Consider the following 24,847-nt stretch of genomic DNA (forward strand, 5'->3'; position numbering starts at 1 on the left):
AATCTCACAATCAAATGCAGAAAGACAAAAATATTAAATAAAAATATCATGACACAGTAAAAATTATGTGGAATTAAGGGATGTGGAATGATAGACTAAAATTTACTTGAAATTAAATAATCTAATCCTAAAGAATGAGTGGTTCAAACAACAAATCTTAAAAAACAATTGATAATTTCATCAAGAGAATGAAAATAATGAGGCAACATACCAAAACTTATGTGATTCAGCCAAAGCAGTTCTTAGGGGAAATTTTATGTCTCTATGTACTTACATGAGTAAAATAGAGAAAGAAGAGATCAATTAATTGGGCAGTCAACTAAAAAAAGCTAGAAAAAGAACAAATTAAAAATCTCCAATTAAATACCAATTAGAAGCTATGAAAATGAAAGGGGAGATTAATAAAATTAGAAGTAAGAAAACTTTTGAACTAATAAATAAAACTAAGAACTGGTTTTATGAAAAAAAAACAATAAAATGGATAAACTTTTGGTTAATTTGATTTTAAAAAAATAGAAGAAAATAAAATTACCAGTATCAAAAATAAGGTTGAATTCACGGCCAATGAAGAACAAATTAGACTAATAATTAGGAGCTATTTCACAAAAATGTATGCTAATAAATCAGAAATTCTAAGTGAAATGAATGAATATTAATAAAAATGTTAATTGCCCAAATTAGCAGAAGAGGAAATAAAATACTTAAAGAAGGCAATTTCAGAAAAAAAAAATTGAACGATCCATCAATGGACTGCCTAAGAAAAAATCTCCAGGGTCAGATGAATTCATAAGTGACTTCTACCAAACATTTAAAGAACAGCTAATTCCAATACCATGTAAACTATTTGGAGAAATGGGCAATGAAGTTCTACCAAATTCTTTTTATGACACAAATATGGTGTTGCTACCTAAACCAGAAAGATCTAAAACAGAGAAAGAAAATTATAGATCAATTTCTTTAATGATTATTGATGCAAAATTTTAAAATAAAATATTAGCAAAGAGATTACAGCAATTTATCACGAGGACAATATACTAGGACCATGTGGGATTTATACCAGGAATACAGGTCTGGTTCAATAATAGGAAAACTATCAACATTAAGTGATCATATCAATTATTTTAATAAATTTAATCAAGTATCATAATCAACTGACCAACAATCAATAACAAAACCAAAAGAAATCATATGATTATCTCAATACATGAAGATTAAGCTTTTGACAAAATACAGCACCCAATCCATTAAAAACACTAGAGAGCATAGGAATAAATGGAGTTTCCCTAAAATGGTAAGTAGTATCTATCTGAAACCAGCAGTAAGCATCATATATAATGACAATAAGCAAGAAGCATTCCCAATAAGATCAGGGTGAAACAAAGATGCTCATTATCACCAATATTATTCAATATCATACAAAAAATTTTAGTTTTAACAGTAAGAGAAGAAAAAGAAATGTAAAGATTTAGAATAGGCAATGATACAACAAAACAATCACTCTTTGAAAATATGATGGTATACTTAGAGAATCATAGAGAATCAAGCAAAAAAAACTACTTGAAACAATTAACAAATTTAGCAAAGTTCCAGGATATAAAATAGACCCACATGAATCATCAGTATTTCCATATATTATCAAAAAAGCCCAGCAGCAAGACATAGAAAGAAAGATTCCTATACAAAATGTTTGGGAGTCTACCTGCCAAGACAAACCCAGGAACTATATAAACAAAATTACAAAACACATTTCACAAAAATCAGATCTAAACAATTGGAAAAATATCAATTGCTTATGCATATACTGAGCTAATACAATAAAAATGAAAATTCTACCTAAATTAATTTACTTATTCAGTGCCATACCAAACTGCTAAAAAATTATCTTATAGACATAGAAAAATAATAACAAAATTCATATGGAAACAAAAAACGTCAAGAATATCAAGAGTATTAATGCAAAATAAATACAAAGGAAGGTAGCCTAGCTATAGCAAATCTAAAACTATATTATAACCTAGCAACAAGCAAAACTACTTTGTATTAGCTAAAGAAATAGAGTGGTAAATCAGTGGAATCAGTTAGGTACACAAGACACAGAAATAAATGAATATAGAGGAGTGGGTAAACTGCAACCTTAAGGCCACATGTAGCCCTCTAGGTCCTGAAGGTGGCCTTTTGATTGAATCCAAACTTCACAGAACAAATCCCCTTAATAGAAGGATTTGTTCTGAAAAACGTGGATGCAGTCAAAAGGCTACACTCAAGGACCTAGAAAACCACATGTGGCCTCAGGACTACAGGCCCTCTACCACTGGACTACGTTTGATAAACCCAAAGATTCCAACTTTTAGAATAAGAACTCATTATTTGACAAAAATTACTAGGAAAACTGGAAAATAGTATGTCAGAAACTAGCAAAAACCCACATCTCACACTCTATACCAAGATAAGGTCAAAATGGAAACATGACTTGGACATAGACATAGAGAAATGCAAATCAAACAGCTCCGAGGTACCACCTCACACTTATAAGATTGGCTAATATGACTGAAAAAGAAAATGATTAATGTTGGAAAAGATGTGGGAAAATTAGAACACTAATTCATTGTTGATGGAGTTGTGAACTAATCCAACCATTCTGCAGAACAATTCGAAAATGTGCCCAAAGGGTTATAAAACTGTGCATATCCTTTGATCCAGGAATACTTTTACTAGGTCTGTATCCCAAAGAGTTCATAAAAATGGGGAAAGGACCCACATGTACAAAAATATTTATAACATCTTTTTTTTTGTGGTGGCCATGAATTGGAAATTGAAGTTATGCCCATCAACTGGGGAATAGCTGAGCAAGTTGTGGTATGTGAATGTATTGTTCTATAAGAAATGATGAGCAGGAAGATGTCAGAAAAATCTGGAAAGACTTACATGAACTGATGCTGAGTGAAGTGAGCAGAACCAAGAGAACACTGTACACAGTAACAGCAAAACTGTGTGATGATCAGTTATGAGAGACTTGGCTTTTCTCAGCAATATAATGATCCAAGACAATTCCAGGGGACTTGTGATGGAAAATCCAGAGAAGAAACTATGGAGTCTGAATGATGATTGAAGCACACTATTTTCACTTTTTTGTTTTTTCTTTCTCATGGTTCCTCCCATTGGTTCTAATTCTTCTTTCACAACATGGCTGATATAGAAATATACATAACATGACTGTACACATATAACCTATATCAGATTACTTGCTGTCTTGGGAAAGGGAAAGGATAGGGAGGAAGGGAGGAAAATTTGGAACTACAAATCTTACAAAAATGAATGTTGAAAACTATCTTTACACGTAATTGGAAAAAATACTATTAAGTGAAAATAAAAGAAAGTAAATGACAGATAAGAGACAAGAAATTATTAGTATCTTAATGATGTGCAAAGAAGGGATTTCACTTTGTTACACTTTTACCCAAGATATGGAGAAGTTCTCTTTGATGGAAGTAGAGATTAGCTTGCCACTGAATGCCAAAATTCAGCAATAAAAAGTTTTATAAATCAAACTTGTCAGCTCTGGAGCCAGTAGCAGCTGGAGAGTTTTTAAAAGTATAACCCTTGGCAGTGAAGAGCCAACTATAGTTCTGAGAGAAAATTAATACTGTTGCTTGAACATGTTGAACAAGAGGAGCATGCTCAGGAATCCCAGCTAAGAAAGTCCATATAGCAGAGATGCTGTGCTCAGTGGGAAGCAGCATAAGAATGCCATGAGAAAAGAAAGGACACCAGGGCCCTGGAGTGTCAAAGGTGTGCTTGGCCACATGTTCCCTACACTTTCCAACCATATCCTATGTATGTGCCCATTCATTTCACTACTTCTATGTGTATTTGTGGTTGGTATCCAGATTTGTAGGGAATGTATTACTTATTACATTATTTCTGTCATGTCTGACCCCCCATTTGGGGTTTTCTTGGCAAAGATAATGGAATGGCTTTCTATTTCCTTCTCCAGCTCAGAACTGAGGAAAACAGGATTAAGTGAACTGCCCAGGGCCACACAGCTAGTAAGTGTCTAGGGTCAAATTTGAACTCATGAAGATGAGGCCAGCACTCTATCCATTGTATAACCTTGTTGCCCACAGTATGATTTACACCAATAGTTGTTATTCTGCCATCACACTTTAAGAGTTTGCTTTGAGCTAGTTTTATCTATTGGCTGAAGTGCAATGTTGGGGTTTCCTGAGCTATAGTTTTGGGATTATAGATATACAGTATACCCAGATTGTCTAGAGTAGTCAACTCCTGGAAAACCCACCTGAATTGGGGGTCAGCTCTAGGAGATAGCACTATATATATATATATATATATATATATATATATATATATATATTTGGGGTTAACAAGCTTACTTTAATCAGTCAAATATATATTGTTTACCTAGTTCAGGGGAAAGAGGTCAGCACCCTGAACTTCAAAGTATACAGACAGAATTATCAAGACATTAACAGATCAAGTAGACAGTTTTCCAAATTGTCCAACCATTACATACATACCAAACAACATCTGGGTTTCAAAGCCGGGGGGCTCTGGACAACGGCTTCCCAGAGTTTCATCTGATCAAATCACAGAACACTTCTCAAAGTGAGCCCCAAAACAAAGCTAAACATCAGGGCTTATATAGCCTTCTCCTGGCTCAGAGAATGTAACAACCCTATTGACTCACTGGCCAATCAAGAAGTATCTACTGAAAAACAAGCCTCCCACCCCAGGCTCCAGGTGCACTGTAGCCTAGGGGCAGGGAAGATCTTTAAATTTACATTCCCATTACATTTGGCCCCAAGATTTCATGCCCATAGCATAGTCAATTTACTTTTGAATCAGCACTAAACATCTCTTAGGTCACATTTTCAAGACACAGTACTAAAGTTACCAAAGTGGCTACTGGGCCTTAAACAAACACAAAGTACATAGCATTATCACTTCAATTCAAAACAAGAGTCCAAATAAAGTTCTCTTGGGCAGAGGGGGGAGGGGTGTCATTCCCCTCACACAGCTCCATCCCCTGCTTCCAAGTACAGAGAGGGGGTTGGGCAACAAATCCAACAAGGTGGGATCCTTGGGGGTCCAAGGCACTTCATCCCACCCACCATAGCCACAAGTCCATCCTCCCCCTGGGTCCCAAACTGTGGGATGCAGCAATGAAACACATTCAGTGCCCCTTTTTTGCTGCTCAGTTCTTATCTTTTCCTGTGGCTGAATTCTGAACTCCTAGGTTCCTTCTCCTCCCGCAGGCGGCAGCCGCTCCTGGCTTCTGCCCAGGTCCCGATGCAGGCAGCTCACCATTCCTGCTCTCAGCTCAGCGAAGTCTGCATGCAGGCCATTCTTCTCTCCTGGTCCATGGCTCCACAGAGTCACAGCTACCACAACTAGTTCAGGGGAAAGAGGTCAGCACCCCGAACTTCAAAGTATACAGACAGAATTATCAAGACAGAGAAACAGATCAAGTAGACAGTTTTCCAAACTGTCCTTTGGGTTTCAAAGCTGGGGGGCTCTGGACAATGGCTTCCCAGAGTTTTATCTGATCAAATCACAGAACACTTCTCAAAGTGAGCCCCCAAGACAGCACTATATTAATGCAGGTAGTAGCAACTATTTTTGTTTCCCTTTTCATTTGTTTTCTTATGTCAGACAGTGAGGTGATGGTGCTGTGAATTCGTAGATTAAGGTTGTTTTTCTCTGGCACCAGGTCATCTAGAGAAAAGAATGATTAATTTAGAATACTTTATGCTAAATACCAGGTATTCTAAATACTCCAACCTCTGACATGTAGCCAGCTTATGGAAACAACAATGAGATTTCCTATTTTGTAGTAATGAGTGTGTTTTACATTTTGATGCTTGCTACCTGAAGTGTGAATATTGTATTAGTGTAAATATATTTATGGAATAGCAGCTATGTTTCAACTATATGAGTTAAATGAAGAGAAAAGTCTAATAATTTTTATTTGCTTTAAATCAGATTGGGAAGGAAGCAAATAAAGAAGGAAGGAAGGAAGGAAGGAAGGAAAATCACTCATAGAACACAACAGAAAATGGTAAACAGAAAAAAACATTATGTGTGAACAAAAAGATGCTATGAGAAGGGGTCCACTTCACAGAGAATCTCAGGAACTTCAAAATGATCAAAAAGTAAAATGATTCTCTTTGCCTGGAGAGATGTAGAGAGTGTCAGAGTGAACAAAAATGACTGTTGCTGTCTAAGAATCTATAATTGAGAATTTCAAATGATCAAACTATAAGCTCTCTAAAAATTTTTCAGTTAACCAATTACTGTGCCCGTGCCTTTTTTTTTTAACACAAACTCTTGGCTCATTCTCCCAGTCCCAAATCTCACTAGCTGGCTGTGCCCCTAGACAGTGACTGGCTAGTGGAGTAATGAGGAGTAATACTCACTGATTGAAGTTTCCAACACCATTGTACAAAGCCCCCATTGATTATCAGTTGATATGAATTATCCATCCAGAGCTAATTAGCTTTTAGAAATGGGCATTTACTGTTTATACAGTAAGAATAGTTCATACAAAAACATTCCGCAAAAGTCTAGGACACATTCTCCCACAAGTAGACACAGAAGGCAAGGAAAATGGTCTTGAGTATAAAAAACATGTGAGACAAAGGGATAACTTAACTCCTGGTTGGCTCCAAATCCTTCTCTCATGAAATTTTCCAGAGGTGTAGCTCTTTGTTGCTCTCTGACATTTGGGTTCTCCTTGAGAGGCCTTTAAAATGCCTTTCCACAGTGTTTCTAGTTTGTGTTCTGCCTCCAATGATGATATTGTTATCAGCAACTGCTATGCTGGGGATATCACTAATAGCACTGATGGGAAGGCCAAATCTTCTGACCATTTGAATTTGCAAGGTTTTCCTCTAGTTATGGGGAGAAGAGGAAATAGAATGCCTTTCCTACTCACCTTAAGTGATTCCCTCTCAGGGGTTTGGTTGCAATTGTTGCACCACTAACCAGTCTGCTATTGGAATACTAGAGTTTAAACTAACTTTTATTTTATCTGTGTTCCACAGGGAATGATAGATTCTCTTCGAACAATCCCAATATACTTATGTATTTTCACCTTATTTCATCTAATAGCTAGAAGCATTTTACTTCTCTAATATTATTAAAGACTTTTTCCATACCTAATTTATGCCTTTGATTGACTGAATTAAATTATCTGTGTAATTATTCACACCTGTTTTACACCTTGGATGGATTCTGTAACTCAATGGAAAGGGTACTTTTGCCTCATAAAGTCATCAGGTAATAAAGTTTGTTGATAGCTGCACAGGGGTGACCAATTCACAGATTGGACAAGTCCAAGCTTTCTATGCTCTATTAGAGTGGGCTGGCCTTCACCTTTATACTTACTAAACACATAAAAAGGGCTAGAACTTAAGTAGTTACTTCACTGGGCCTATGCTTGTTTCCCTAAATTGTCCCAGTTTTCAAAATCTATCATTGACCACCAAGAGTCTTCTCCCCAAGATCACATCCTTTTTGTCCTCATCTCAAGAATTAAATTGTACAACCAGTTAGATTTCTTCTGTGCAACAAATCACTCAGCAAAACACTGTAATATCAGCCATTAAGGTGAACAGACTCTTCAGTATTCTATTTTGGGCTATTCTGCCTCACTTGTGTCCCATAAATATAGCACAGATATCACTAACAACACATAATGCTCACTAAATACTACATAACAGCACCTAGTCTGATGAAACACTGCCATTTCCATGTTCTATTAGACTCCAGAGTATTGCAAACATTGTGTTAGAGACTTTTTTCTGTACTATCTGTGATGTGAAATGAACAAATATGTCACTAAGTCCCTCAGAGAAGAATGGCATGGATTATTCACATAGTTGTTATGACACCAAACTCAGTTAGAGGGGAATGAGTTGAGCAACTAGGGCATTACATGCAGTACTTTCCTATCATGTAGCAGAGAACGTGGCAGCAGAAGAATTATGGAAGGGTTTGTATAGAAGCTGTTCTACCTTGAAAGTGAAATGAAGATGATTAAGGAGGAAAGAAAAATCATCTATAGGTTAAATTCTTTTCTGTATATAATGTGATGAGAACAAAAGAATTAAAAAAGAAGTGGAGTCACACCTTAATTTTCTGGAAGATTTTTAAAGTAACTAGTCAGAATTCACAAAACTTTGACAAATGGTTGTAATAACAGATTATATTTCTGTACTGCTTTAATGTTGGCAAAATGCTTTGCCTATATTGGTTCATTTGTTCCTTGAAACAACCCTATAAGGTAAGTACTACTTATTATCCTCATTTGACATCTGGGGACACTGAGGATCAGAGGGATTTAGTGACTTGCACATGATCAAACAACTATTAAGTGTCTGAGGAAAGATTCAAACTCAGGACTTCTCCACTTTGCCACCTAGCTGCCAATACTAAGTTCCATTTGATCTTCTGAAAGAAAAATCATATGGTCATAGCTCTAGAGTTAGAAAGGATCCTAGAGGCCCCCTACTCTACTGATAGGATTTTATTAAAAGCTAGAAGGATCCTTAGGGATCTAGTCCACGTGTTCATTTTACAGATAAAAAACTGACATCTAGGGAGGATAAATAAATAATACTAAAGTCACATGCACAAGCATCAGAGACACTGATTAGTTGGACAGTACTAATTTTGGATAATCTGTAGCACAGATATTGCTGTCTCAGGAAATGAGCCAGGGCAGGCTCCATTCTGGTCCCCTTGTTTATAGACAAATCATGACCCTTTTTTTCCCCCAGTTTCTCTTCAAATGACCAGAAAAACCAGGTAAATTTTAAATTAGTATATGCATGTTTAGAATATAAGGAGAGATAGAGAAATTGATAAATAGTGGATGTTTGGATAAACATATATGTATAAATGCATGTATACATCTATTTACAATTTCCATGATATAGATATATATGTGTGTCTGTGTGTGTGTCTATACACACACACACTCATATATATATATATATATATATACATACATACATACATACGTGCTATCTGATGCCTTATTATGCCTTGGAAAATGCCCTGTGTTCTTGAGCGGTATTCTGGGGGAATGAAAGTTGTCAGAGATTCTACTCTCTTGAAAATTCTTCTAGTATGGTTGTAGAAATAGACTCAATCTGCTTTTAAAGGACCAGCATAGCTAAATTTGGAAGGTCTCATCATGGTAGGGTGGCTTCTTGTTGAAGAATTTCGTAGCCATTGCAACCCATGAAATAAAGATTATTTGAAAAATTAAGTAATCTGGTGGATGACTATTCCCAAAGTTACTCATTATGTTTAACAGTTTGCTTGCAGATTAGAGCCTGGGATTGCTTTCCCAGAGGAGACTTGTCTTAAATACCATAAGGGAATATGTAAGGCTTCTATCTTCTTAGTTAGTGATTTCATCTTTCCTATGTCCCCTCACCACCACCACCTCCATCTTGCATTAACTGGTCAGAAATATGTTTAACTTTTATAAGGGCTTAACTAGAAATATTGAGAGTAGATAATATCAAAATCCTCATCCTTTTTTTAAAATAAGAGGTAATAGAGAATTGGGTTCATGATCTTATCTAATTTAAAACCTGAGCCATATTAGCAACACTTTTCCCCCTTTGTCAAATTCAGTTTTCAGTGTTTTTGGCAGAGATTACTGCCATTTCCTTTCTGGGAACAATTAGAAATTAAGAGAAGAAAAGTACCAGATTTTTCTCCCATTCACCCCAATGGGACACAGGTGCATTTTTCAGTCCTTCTTCCTTTCCTCTGAAAAATAACAGATTTGTAATCCCACCAAAACTTCAACCTATTTAAAGGATCTTCCTGGATCAAAAGAAAATTCCTTGGGTTTTCAAATCATCAAAAGAACGTTCTTCCATGTTAAAAACATAATATATTCTGGAAAGTAAAGGGTAAATAGAACTTTTGGTTAGAGTTTAGAGCAGCTATTCAGGTAACTTCCTCTGAATTCCCTTCCCCTCAGTCCCACCAGCTGTGGCACATCTCTTTGCTCTAAGCTTTCATCTGTTCCCTTCTGCATCTGGCTCAGTCTATATTGGTATTCTCTGATATTCAAAGGGTTTAAAAAAATACATCACTTTGTGGATACCCATAATGGGGAGTGGAACTTAGAGGCTGTGGACATTTGCCCAAATTTCAACAAGAAACCCATGTTTGCCATAGAGTGCCATCTGCAGCATGGCTGCTTCATGCTTCATCAGGTTTGGGGGGACAGCTGTGGGCAAGAGGGGAGGGGATTGCTGCTTATTTTTTAGAAACATCCTTTCCTTATGTACCAAGGTCTTGCACACACTGCCTGGCTTTCTGATAAGCTTTCTCAGTTCTCAATACAGCACAGCTGTAATGTGATGTTATCAGCCCCAGCAAAAGCTGAGGCTAGGAGCCAAGGATTCCCTGATCAAATAGGCACTGAAAACATCCACCATAGTATTTCTAGCAACAATTCAAGTGCTTTGTAAGTAATATTATGGAGCAGTCACAGAGGGACACAATAGCTCTGGGTGGAGGAGAAGGAGTGAGGATTGAGCACTCCTCCAATGTACATTATTTAAAAGGCAAATATTTTGCAAGAAAACCATGCCATTTTAGAATGTGGTGATTTCAGAACTGAGGATTTTAAGGTCTTTTTACTTTTTGAATAATGATACTTTCCAGTATTTACAAAGTTTATAAAGTGCCTTCCTTACAGTAGACCTGGGAGATAAGTGCTATTATTCTTATTTTATTGATTAGGGGACCAAAAACCAGACAGGAAAACAAACTTTTCCAAAGTCATATAGCTGTCAAGGCCTACAACCTAGGCTAGAACTTAGGTCGTCTGACCATCAAGGCTAATATTTAATCCACTATTCTACATGGATTGGAGTACTTTAATTCATGGTTAGTCTAGGTTACAATCATAAAAATAATAACAATGCTACTACTACTACTACTACTATTACTACTACTACTACTACTATGGAAGAGGAGGAAGAGAAGGATGAAGAAGAGGAGGAAACGAAGGAGGAGAAAGGAGAGGAGGAAGAAGAGATAATTCATCCATTACAAAGTACTTTTAAGATTTACAAAACATTTCTACATATTAATTTATACCTTCACTAAAACCCTATGAAGTAGACTCTAAATGAGACCATACAGGATGATCTCAGTTTTACTTGCTTCACAGTTCTCACAATAACACAGTCCATTTAAAGTCAGTTTTATTTGGAGCTTTTGATGAGCCTGGCTTGTCAGCCTCAACTATTTTAAGGGAAGACGTTAAGGAAGTGAAGTCTAGGGATTCTATTCCTATATGGTCAGTTAAGATAACACAGAGGAACAGTATTCAGTAGCCACAAATTAACCCTGGTTACCAGAGAAACCTTGTGGGAGAGTGTGGCTCGTTTAGAAGGAAAGCATCACCATAAACTGAAAAGAATAACTCAAAGAAAATGTACTACTGATGGTCTACTTGCAAAGCTTAGTCAATTTTTGTGTTCAGGACAAACAATACAAATCTCACCCTCAAATGTTGGAGATCTAGAGCAGCTGCTAGTCATGAAAAGATCTGACCTCAGGTGCAGGCAACAGACTGACATCTGGTTACTTCCGATTGTAACTAATTATTATTGCTAACTAGGTGCTAAACTGGATTGTTTCTAAGCTCTTGAAGGACTTCAACTGTTATGAGTACCCTCTAAATTCTGGTGCCCTAGGGCAAAGCCCCAAACGCCCTGCATTAGTTATGGTTCTGGTGACTAACATACTCATATTCCTGTAAGAAGGATAGCACACTTCCTTTAATGAGGATATGAGGAATTTCCTAAGGGAATAATATAGTTCAAGGACCGTAGAAGATGAGTTTTCCACATCAAGGACAAAATTTAAAAGGAAATAATCTTATTCCTCCATTCTGGCAAGGACTGAAATGATTACACCATTTGCAGCATAAAGGTTTGGACAGACACAGGGTAAAGTTCTGGTGCTGCTTTAGGCTGCAGGTATGAATTATCCATACACCAAAGAATTTGTGGTCAGAATAATAGCATTTATATTACCATATGGTTCAATATTTTTTAGTACAATAAAGGGTACCCATGGAAAAATGTGGGTCTTACTGCCTCTTTGTATTACATTTTCGTGAGCTGAAATTTTGCAGGTGCAAAGGTTGTAGATACAAATATTTTTATGTGAATATGAGCCAATTAACCAACAACTACATTTTATGGGTTTCAACCACCTAATTGTTTTGTGTCTGAAACTAATTATTTCTGGAAGGTATTTTTGCATATGAAAAAAATGTGGTCTAATCACTGAGTACTTTGTAACATAGAGGCCTGATTGTAAGACCACAAGGAGCAAGGGTCACACCATCTCTAAATTCCACAATCAAACTTGCCCCAGTGGGTACTAATTAATATGAAATGAAAAGGGGAAATTAATCTGGAATTTTTGATGAATAAATAAAAGATGATGCAACGGTAAATTTTATATGATAAGAATGTAAGATCCAATTAACTCCATGCCGAACAGAACCCCAGAATATTACTTTTTAGGAGCAAGTGGCTAAACTTGACTTTTTAAAACTAGTCTGCCCAGAAGAAATAGTAAGTGAAGCATGCTGTTTTATGTGGATAATCCTCATTTTTGTTATTATTACAGCTGTTAGCTTAGACTTTAATGAATGATTTTATTGTGCTCTGCCCTAAGGCTTTTTTTCAAAGAGTTCAACTTTTAAAAATCTAATAATTAATCAATGAATGAGTCTAGTCAGAAACCTTGCAATCTGACTATAAAGGTTAGACTCCAAAACAGGTTGCAGAGGGAGGCTTAGACTCTTTCCCAGGGGATGTTTTAGAATAAGATGAACTACTTGGGACTGGATGGTTTATGAAAAGATAGATGAATGAAATGACTTGCTTCCAATTTTATGATTATATAATTTATTATCTTTCCAGGGATTCTCCTGAGGAAAATTATGAAATAGGTGAAATTTGCATCCAGCATCCTCCCATTTCCTATTTCCATTCCCTTTATACTGTTTTTGCTCCTCTCCACCCACCCCCAAGGATCCAGTGCCCTCATGCTGCTCTTAATTTCCAAATCCCTTTTCATGCTACCCGCTGCTGCAGGGCCCTTCCTGAGCTGGGACCCATTGGCAGTGTCCTGCTTTAAAATTCTTTTACTCCCTTTCTTTCCATGAAAATATTTCTGCTTTCTACTTTCTCATTATAGTTAGGTATGAAAGAGGGGGAAAAAACACTAATCAGTGAAATCAGTGATAAGATGTCAATGGATCTGTGATCTCCCTGGTTTGACTCCTTCTTCCAGCAATACAGATGAAAGCCTTTTGTCAATAATCTACCATAAACCTTCTATAAAGGATTTATCCAATGTATTGGAGACCTTTCCCCATATGTTTTATTATTCCATCACTACCAATATAGCACTTGTTCCTTTGATATCCTTAACATGTCAAGAAAAAGTGAGGAGTGCCCCTAGCAGGTTAGATGGTCCCCTTTGGTAACCATATGGGAGGGCATGACAAAGAGTTACACTGGGTAGGCAAGCATGGATGGATTGCACTCTGTGTTATTTGAAGCGATAGAAAAATCAGTGATATCAACATCCATGGGAACATTCTTCTGGTGATTCTACTTGTCTATGATTCATGGGATAGCTAAATTAGTTCACTCTCTAAATGATCACAATTTGAGGACCATCCAAAAACAGAGATGGGCATGAAAAGGTCTTGTCCTACTACTAACAGACAATTGTATGACTGAAAAGTGTCATAAAGCTTATCCTAAAGGCAAAAGGTCAGAGATTTAAAAGATACATAAAAGAGGTATACCAACAGAATAACAGGAGGTTAGGGGTGTGTGGAGGATGTTCATTTAATTGGAATGACTAAGTGAACGGGAGAAAAAAACCCTATTTATTAAGCACTTATGGTATGACAAACACTATATTAAGTGTCATAAATATAAATCCAAAAGCAAAAATAGTTCTGCTTCCAAGAAGTTTACATTCTAATGATGAAATAGCATATATAGTAGAGTAGTAGACAAGGCAGTATGTATTTGCCTCAAAAGATCTTATGTATAGTGAATGATCCATAAGGGCATAGATTGACTTACTCTTTCCAGAAGCAATGATGAGAGTTGGCTTGATTTTGATTTCAGAACTGGAAAGAAGGGAGGGGCTAGAGACAAAAGGTACATACATGGCAGTGTTATGACTGATACATTAGCTGGTAAGTAAACGATTTCTTGAACTGGTTCTAAAAGTAAAGCACTTACTTCTCAGGATGGGAGTTCCAAGTATAAGAGATTGCATCTAGTTACTGCTCTGGGCAGCATGAGGGCTGGTGAAATGTCAGGTAAGTGAAACAGAAATATAATATAATAGTTGAATATCCTCCATGATGATGTTTTGGTTCCCTCATGGTATAAAGAGGTCTTTAAAAAGGCAACCAGGACATGGATAAGACTGGCACAGTTTGAAAAGCTATGGATGGGCTTTGAGCTGTATCATTGTAAGAAGTACCAGAATTGATCACATATCTTTTGATGAGTTAAAGACATCAATACAACAAATATTTACTGAACATCTCACTAATCTTTACCGATACTAATCTTCTCTTGTGACTGGGATAAGGGGTGAGGATGGAGCAATGTATATTGGCAATAGACCGATTTTAAGAATGTTCCACATCATCAGTATTTGTTTTATGCCAACTCTGGTTATGATTCATTTTGTGGGCACAGGTTTAGTTCTGGAATAAAATCAGAAGTGAAAAACTATTTAATCAAACATGACCCGGACTTCAAAACAATAGTAATATTTTAAAAGGTCACTTCTTTACATGTTATGTTTTGAAGGTGAGAGCAAATCTAATGCAAAACTTGCCCAAGCAACGAGGGTATTTTGAAACTAAATGCCTCCAACAATCTTGCTTTATTACTTAAACAATTTCTAGCGACTTCTATAAAACTGTTGGTAGGGTGGATATGTATTTTTAAAACTGTTACCTTGTTTAAATAGATTACTAAATTGTAGTAGAAGACAACTAGTTTTTCATATCTCAGGACACTTTGTAAAATGTTTTGGATTCATCTAGAGAGAAGGCATCATATGGATATGCGATTATTATTACCAATAACATATTCAGGTCATGTTTCTCTCACATTTTTGCTAATTTCACTGAACCAAGGACTTTTAATGAATGATTTGCATTTGATAGTTATTTTGGTTTTGTTGTTGTTGTTTTTTTTCTGTTTCAAGTTTCAAGTTGCTTGTCTGGATTTCATTAGTATTGCAGGGTATTACACAAGAGAAGGTTTTGTTTTGGCTTTTTTTTTTTTTTTTGCTCCACTTGGTTGGGAAACAAACACTGGCAGGGTATCTCTCATTGTGGGAAATGGCTTTATTGGTGGTTATGGGTATTGGGCTGGCTGGGTGGAGCATTTCTGTGATTTGCAATTTTGTTTGCATTTTATACATTAAGCTGCAGCCTAAATGATTAGCTCTAATGCTGTTCACAATTCATACAATAAAATGTATCAACGCCTTGACATTTAACATAAAATAAAATTTTAAATGAAGGATTTAGAAGGTATAATGGATGAATACAAATTCCAGGTGAACTAATGTTTCGTATATTCTCATTTTTTCAGTCAATGCTTTTGAACTTATATTCCAGTCTGTTTTATGATAGCATCTTCACAGTCATAACCTATCTAAAAATGATGTCAAGTAACTTAAGTAGTTTTCCAAGTATGGTCCTGGGATCCTGGCAGGTCACTGAGACCCTTTCAAGGGGTCCTCAAAGTCAAAACTATTTTCATAATAAGACTAAGACATTTTACTTTCTGATCAAGCAAAAAAAACCTGATATGACACATTTTTTAATTTTTTTTTTATTTTTTAAGCAATCAGGGTTAAGTAACTTGCTCAAGGTTACATAGCCAGTTATTTCTGGGTGTGGTGCTAAGTATCTGAGCCCGGACTTGATCCCCAGGACATCCTGACACTGGAGCTGGTGCTCTTACTCGCTGAGTCACCTGGCTGCCCTGACACATTTTTTTTTAAAGAGATCATGGTGGGAGATAGGGAGAGTTCCTAAGAAAATTTTAAAAATATAAAGGGGTAAATAGTCTAAAAGCACCAAAAAGTTTGAGACGCACTGATAATATAACCATGACAAGGACTATATTTTAGGTTTATTATCTTCTCCTTTATAGGAACTCCATGGATATCAATCTGATGCCATGAAGTTTTGTGTGAAGAGGAATATTCAGCAGGGTTCTGAATGGAACATAGTTAAAACATGATCTATCATGCCCTATCCCAGGGGTTCTTAATCTGAATACTTAAAAAAAATGATAATTACATTTCAAAATAATTGGGGTTTTTTTGTAATCCTATGTGTGTGTATGTGTGTTTTTTAATTTCATGAATTTAATAACATTGTTCTCAGAAATGATCCATACGATTTACCAGATTGTCCAAACGTCCATGACATACGCAAAAATGAAGAAACCTGGCCCTATACTTTCCTCTACTTTTCAAATTAATTGTTTGTGTGTGGTAGTGTACACAGGTAATGCCTCCTGCTCTGGAGACTGCGACTGGTGAATCACATTAAGTCCAGAACCTCTATGGTTAATTCTTGGGTACAGAGGCCGTTCAGGTTGCCTAAGGAAAGGCAAACCAGATTGGAAATTGAATAGGTCAAAACTTCCATGTCAGTCAGTAGTGTGATAGTTTGGTCTGAATGACTACTGCAGTGCTATCCTGTGGAAGATAAGACACCCAGTATAAAAAATATAAAAATATTGGAAGCATTCATATCACATTAGTCCAATTAATGCTGAGTTCAAGTAACTCATGATTTTTTTTGTACTTAAAATAAAAAGGTTCAGTAAATTCAGTTCAGTTTTACTAAAGCTTCATATTCAGTATGAGGTATCCAATAGATTGATGAATTAGAAAGTAATCATAATGTTTTTGAGAAAAGCTATTTATTTCAGGAAGTCATGAATTCTTCTATTGTTCACATTCATCTTCTCTTTTTCACTCCCACTAAAACCACATTTCTACAGGGCTTCATTTCTTCTAGCTTAGATTATCAAAAAAGTTTTATAGCACCTTTATGCTGTTTTGTTAGGAAAAGTAGTTAGGGAAGGGACAACCTTCCCAGCTAGCAATATGTTAGACCAGGGGTGGGGAAACTATGGCCACAAGGTCACATGTGACCCTCTAGGTCCTCAAGTGAGGACTTTGACTGAATCCAAACTTCACAGAACAAATCTCCTTAATAAAAGGATTTGTTCTGTAAAACTTGGACTAGGTCAAAAGGCCACATCCAAGGACCTAGAAGGCCACATGTGGTTTCAAAGCTACAGATTCCCCACCTGTGCATTAGGCCTTTGAGCAGTACATGGATAAGAAATAGAATATTGTCCTTTCCTGAGCTTCACTCAAGAAAACAGCCATGACTCTGTACTAGCCTATTAACAAGATCATTTAATGGGCACTGTAATGGTTATGAGATTTGTAGGTCTTCCATGCCCCTTGAACTTGCTGACATAGTAGGAAGAGGTGGGGCAAGAGGAAGCAGGAGCCAATATGGAGTGGGTGTGGTGACAGGAAGCATGCGGCAGCGGCATGGAGGCAGAGATGGCAGAAGTGGGAACTCCTTTTTTTTTTTTGAGCCAGCCAGAATTTCTGCTAAGGACTCCTGCTGAGGACTGCCAGGGATGGGAATTGTGGGGGGCCAAAGTTGCTGGGAGCAAGCTGTGTAGATGCTGAGCAGTTGCCATGAAAGAGGAGAGGAGTGTCTGTGTCTGAGGTAGCCTGTTCTGTTTTGAAGGCTTGAGAATGTGGGTGTTTACTACATTAACTACGTGTGCCAACTTCGTAACTACTGTGATGGCTTTGACTTTCTGGTTTGGGGACTCAGTTTTCTGGTGTTTGAATAAATGTTCGAGCTTTGTCCCACATTTAGAGAGCCTGGTATGTTTTGTGATTAATAACCATATCAGCATATTTATAGTTACTGTAGGTATTGTGAATATTGCATTGTTAATACAGGCACATGGACTATTGGGAAAATTTCTAACTGAATGTACAATATGTGAGAGGGAGCTAGGTGGAACAATAGATGCTAGGCTTGGAGATAAATAGATTTGAGTTCAATTCTGGCCTCAGACACTTACCAGCTATGTGACCCTAGGCAAGTCACTGTAATAGTAATGGAATATAAAGATCCCCCTGTATTGGCTCGGTTTTTGGTTTGATTGTGTTAAAACCCAAAGCTTGTTAATCCCACTTGTGGGATGGTCTTGTTGACGTGAAAAGAGAGGGCTGAACTGGGAGGAGCTGGTGACGTAAATTTAGAGAGACACAAGAGAGAGGCAGAAAAACTTTTTGGAAGCAGCACCTTTTGGAGGCAGAGAGAGACTGAGAGGATTGCTGAGGGCCACTTTGAATTGCCCAGGACTTTTGAGACCTGCCACCCAGAGCTGCCAAGGACTGAGGAGACATGGCTGTTATGCTGGTACTTTGTCTGTCTGTTTTGATGTTGTTTTGCCTGATTTGTCCATTGGTGAAAGACAGTGCTGTTGTTGCAGAAGTCTGGGAACCTTTCTGTTGGTTCAGAGCTACTGAGACTGTTCTGCAGACAGAGAGTGAATACTGTCCACTGGTGAAGGACAGTGCTGTTGTTGCAGAATTCTTGGAACCTTGCTGTTGGTTCCAAAGCCCTGAAGAAGGATTTTCTTGTTGTATGTTTACAGAAATCCTGGAAGAGGGTTTTGCTAATGTTTTCAGGGGTCCTAGGACTGTTCTGCAGACAGAGGATGAATTAATGAAGAGACTGGCAATGTATCTTGTAGCCTTGCTAAGCTTTGTCTCCCCAGGAACAAAGATTGCTGAGAACTTGCCTTTTGTGTCAAGATGAAGAAAAGACCTCCATTTGGGTATTAAGTGCTGTGCTTAAACTTGTTGTAACTCTGGGGTAGATTCAATTGTGATCCAGGGGTGGGGAACTTTTGACCTTTTTGTGTTCTATGATTGAACAAAAGAATGTACTTTACTTATGAATGGAAACTAATCTCCATTTGAGAAGAGGGGCTTTGTGATGGACTAAATGAAGGTACAGCCTAAGGATGGAGTAGTATTTAGAAGAGGGACTTTGTAATTGATTGAGTGAATGGAAGGTCCTGGGGTGGAGTAGTACTTGGGGATTATTTAATCACACTTAGTAAATGCTGTATTTTGAATGATGTCATGTTTTGACCTTCTCTGTTCTTAATTTGTCACGGAATAAAATGGAGAGCACCTATGCTGGTATTTTGAACCTTGGGAAGTTGCCTTTCCTTGGCATTACATTACAGTCACTTAACCTCTATCTGTATCAGTTTCCTCAACTGTAAAAAGGGGATCAATTGAAATAATGCTTCTAAAGTGCTTAGCATGATGCTTAGCATTCAGTAGGCAAATGTTTCTTTCCTTCCTTCTTATTAAAATTATTTCTACAGTTTAGTATAAATTTCTTAATAATAACTACATACATGTAGGTACAAGCATTCCTACCAAGAAGCTCAAATTATCTTATAAGCCAATATTCACATACTAGATCTGAAGCTGAAAGGCACTTCAGAGAACTACTCTTACTCCAATCCCTTCATTTTATAGTTGAGAAAACTGAGACAAAATGTTTTCCTCTAGATCACAGTGGCAATAAGTAGCAGGTCTGGAATTTGAATTCAGGTTTCCTAACTCACACTCCAATTCTCTTCCCACTTTGCCATGCTGTCTCTCCAAGAGCCCCTGTAGATTTATTTGACTTGAGTTTACACAGTGATAAAAAGATGTCACAACCTCTGGAATAGAGAAAGGATGAGTTAGCCTCTGGCCTAAAAGTAGGAGGAAAAAGCACCAGCAAGAGAAGAGCTATGACCAAATGAAACAGAAAAGATTATGCCTGAAAGTGGAACTCATAGAATTGTAGAATTTGGAAAATTAAAGGGAGCACAGTAACCTCCTTGTCCAACACATACACAGAAAGAGTCTCCACCATAGTATACCCAACAAATGTTGGTGCAGCCACAACTTGAAAACCTCAAAGGAAGGGAAACCCATCATTTCTTGAAGGAAAATAAAATAGAAATTACTGATCTTGAAATCTGAGGTCTTCTACAATCCAACCTCTCTCTCCAACCTTATTTCCTATCTTCTTTGCAAAATGGATTACTCTCAGTTTTCTATTCTTGTCCCTGTTGCACTCCTTTTCTGTGTGTTTCCTCTTCTGGGACTGAATTCCCTTTTCCCCAACCCAGCAACTGAGCCTTTGAAAGAAGCCCTTCCCTTTCTTCAAGGCCCAGCTCTGGCGTCCCCTCCTCCATGGATACTTTTCTGCTCCTCACAGCTGAATATGATTTGTCTCCTCTCAGATTCCTCACAGCACATTGCAAAGAGCTCTCCTTTGAATTTATTACACTTTCTCTCGATTCATAGTTATGTATGCATCTCCCAGTACAACCACTACCACCTTAAAACCTAGATTGTAATTTCCCTGAGAACAAGGTCTGCATCCAATCTATCTTTGTTTCCCCAGTGTCTACCTAACATATAGTAAGTGCTTAATGAATATTCAATTGAATTGAATTGTTAAGAGGGACTCCTTCCTGTCCTTGAGGGAAAGCAACTTACAGTTACGTTCTCCCTCCAATATCTTCTCATATAAATCAGACATAATAGGACTAATATACCTTATGCATGATAGAACTGCTGCAACTAATTAATGCTTTGAAGTTGCTAATTTATTATTGTTTTATTGTTATTGTTCAGATTAATCTCATCTTACTGTATTACATCAGCATGGGCCCTGTTATTTAAGTACATTATAATAATTTGTTGGCACAAGATTGTTATTACTTGTGCTACTACTACTAACATTAATAGTAACATAATAATTCCACATGACAATATTATGTATCACATTTGGAACACAGATTAAATTAACACCTTTGCTACAACTTAAATGGTGACTATCAACAGATGACTGTTTAATACTTTGAAAAATATATTTTTTGGCCACGATGCTAAAATAAGTCTCCATAATGGCTTCCTAATTCCAGCTTCCACAATGGCAGGGACTAGCTTTATTTGTGGAGATTTCATTTTCTGATCTTTTTAGTAAAGCTTACTGATATCATTTTTCTTTACATTGCAAAGAATTCACTTTGCAACCCTCTTCCTGTCCTCTGCTAGAAAGTCATCCTTAATAATAAAGAATATTATAGGAAAAAAAAAGGGGGGAATTTTCCTAAAGCAAAATCAGTTGGCAACACTTGACACTCTTACTAGCCACGTAGCCTTGGGCAACCCCAACTACCCTCCCCTTCTCCCTCCAAAAATAAAGAATCACTTTGGTGGCTGAATGGGAATGAAATGGAATGGAGTGAAACTTGCAGGCACACTTACCAGCAGGCTGTTGCAACAATCCAGGCATTTGGTGATGAGGGTCTTCACTATAGTGGTGGCAGTGTAAGGAGAGACAGGGCCATATAGGAAAGATGTTGAAAAGGTGAAATAATAAGACTTGGCAATAGTTTGAAGAACTAGGAGAATGATGCTTCCCTGTATGTAATAGGGAAGGTAAGATGGGGTAACATTTCCCTTTAAAGACCCCCTCTTAATTCTAGTGACTTTGTTAATTAATTCATATTTATGCTGCTTATAGCTTGTGTTGTATATATCTGTTTGTACCTTGTTTGCTCCATTATATTGTAAATTCCTTGAGGGAAGAGACTGTCTTTTGCCTCTTTTTGTATCCTTAGTATTTAGCACAGTGCCCAGAATATAATGGGCACCCAATATATGTTTATTGATTGATTGAGTTTCTTCCTTTTGGGGTAGGAGCAAATCTTGTGCTTTATAATTTTCTAAATTCATTTTCATATGCTTTATGTTTCATTGTTCTGTTGTCTCTGTTTACCTCATCAATTCATGTAAATCCATGCTTCTCTGGATCACTTGTATTCTTTATTTCTTATAACAGTACTTTATCATCATATTCATTATGTACCATCATTTGTTTAGCCATTCCCCTTTTGAAAAGCATCTACTTTATTTCCAGTTATTTGATACCTCAAAAAACCCTTGTTATTTTTGTTTTGTTTGTTTGATTAATATGGAACCTAAAAATATGTAAATATTTAGTATTCTTTAGTTAATTGGTCCCAAAATATTTTATGCATTTTATAATTATTCTAAGTGTAATTTTCTATTATTGTCTCTTGGTTTCATTATTATATAGAAACTATGCTGATTTTTGTAGAATATTCTGGAAGATGGGATGGCTAAATGGTGTAGTGAATAGAGAGCTGGTCCTGGATTAAGGAGGACCTGAATTCAAATTCGGCCTCAGAAACTTAACACGTACTAGCCATATGACCTAGGGCAAGTCACTTAACCACAGAGATTCTAGCTGATACTTGTGAGACAGTATCCTTAGGAGAGCAAGGACATTTAGTGGATAAGGGTAGGATTTTGACACCAGCTTTCCTGAAACATTCACAATCCTGGCTTTCACTGAGAGTGTTGATTTTCTATCCCCTATGAGTAGCTGCTTGCTTAAGCAATAAAGTATCTCAAAAAAATCTGTCCATATACCCAAAAAAGGATCATTAGGGACCATCTGCTCACAGATTTGGAATGATAAGGACCTCAATGGTCAAGTATTCCAACTCCCAATGTCTTCACGTGGATTGAGTAGAAGAGGTTTGATTTATATTCAGGTCCCTCAGAGTACAAATCTAGTGATTATTCCACCTTACCATGTTAGAATTTTCTCCTTCTACTACACCTCCCCCTCCTTTTCTCCCCTTCTTCCTAGGACTAGCAAAGTACTAGACCCTTCTTGGTACCACATTCCTAAGCCACAGGGTTTTGTTTGTTTTTTTTTTTAGTTTGTAATAGACAACCAAACAAAAACAAGAAGAATCAGGGTTATTAAAGCTTACAGGGCCATGGCCCAGCTATATGCACATAGCCTAAGGGTTCTGAATGAGAAAGTTCAAAAAGGCACACTTGACAAATGAAAATAAATGTAGCATCTCTTACTACCCATAATTAAATTTCATTTAATAGCCGCTATTGTTCCATGACAAAACAGGAATTTGTTTTACATTAATACGCAAAGTTTTTCTTGTCTTCCAAGTATAGAAAATATGATTTTTACAGACAGGAAAACTGTCATATATTTCACTGTGCAAATGACTAAAACTTTCTCTGTGGAAAATAAAAAATAAGGTTTTCAGCTTGGGGCAAATTCATGATAACAGAATTTTTTTAAAGATGCTTTTGCCAAAAAAAAAAAAAAGTAAAAAAATTCACCCAAGGATTTATTATTTTGGAGAGATTGTTTATTTTTTTTTTGTAAATAACTGTCCACATATGAATAGGCATGGTAGAAGGGACAGTAGAAAATTTTGTGCTCAGCTCTAATACTTAAGTAATGTAGCTGAAAGGTCTGTTCTTCTCTGAGATAAAAGGAACTGAACGGCTCTTTCAGCATTCTTTTAGAATGTCTTTCTTTCCAGCATGCCAAACAATGGAGAATTTTTTAAAGAGTTATTTTCTACTCGTATAAGTATAGAAAAGGAAAAACATGGAATTGCTGGTTTTGTTTGTTGCCATTGTTGTTTTTAAACAGGCTTATTTTTCTACCTAAGTTAAAAATAAAATTCTTTAATTTGGAAACCTTAGAACTTTTCAAGATGTTCCTACCAACTGCAAACCTCTTGGGGGTTGTTATCTACCTCAAGTAATTTTAGGAATCAAAGCAACTAGTCAGTCTCAGAAGCATTGCACAAGGAATACCAAGGGAGGGAAAAGTAATCTATTTTTCCCTGAATGCTGACACATTTTTTAAAGAGTGGGTTCCATAACTCTGATTCACAAAAGATGGAAACATTTCATTTTAAATTGGGTAAAACACAAACTATTTCATTTTCTTTCTAAAGCTATACTTTCTGCATCATATATATGCAGCCTAATATACATTTTAAAGAATTACAATAATCAGCTTTCTGGGACATAGGAAGGGTTAACTGGCCTCCGATTCTGTTTTGTTCAGTGTGCTAAACTTTAAAACAGATATCGCTTTGTTTGTCTCCATTAATGTCCAATTCCAAGCTCATTAGGGAAGAGGATGGTGCTGTACAAAAATCACTTTGTCCCAGTGAGAGATGTAACCCTTGTTATACAACAAACTTTTCATGTTTAATCTTTTTCTCCATTCTTCAGAAGACACCCGCCTGAGGAACTTATGGCTAATGAGCTACTGAGTCTTCAGGTCATGAGTTCAAACTCAGGAGTTATCATCTGATGTCCAGTTGATAGTCAATGAACCTCAGTCAATTTCTTGTGTCCATATTCATCATAAAAGCTTTTTAAGAACTAGAGGACCTCTTTTTGATTCTCCCTGCCCTGCCAACTTTTTAAGTGGGGAAAAAGACACTAAAACTTGAAAAGTAGTTGTTCTCAAATCAAGATAAATTCTTGATATCCAGCTAGGATACTCTTTGACACAGCAATACCACTACTAGGTCTTCAAGATCATACAAATGGAGAAAGGACCAACATGTACAAAAATATTTATAGCAGCTCTTTTTGTGGTACCAAAGAATTGGAAATTGAGGGATACCCATCAATTGGGGAATGACTGAACAAGTTGTGGTATATGAATGTAACAGAATACTATTATTCCATAAGAAACAATGAGCAGGTAGATTTC

The sequence above is a fragment of the Petaurus breviceps genome, unplaced genomic scaffold (assembly GCF_028583685.1).
Source record: "Petaurus breviceps papuanus isolate PSGF00001 unplaced genomic scaffold, PetGlider_PUasm1.0 37, whole genome shotgun sequence".
Lineage (NCBI taxonomy): Eukaryota > Metazoa > Chordata > Mammalia > Diprotodontia > Petauridae > Petaurus > Petaurus breviceps.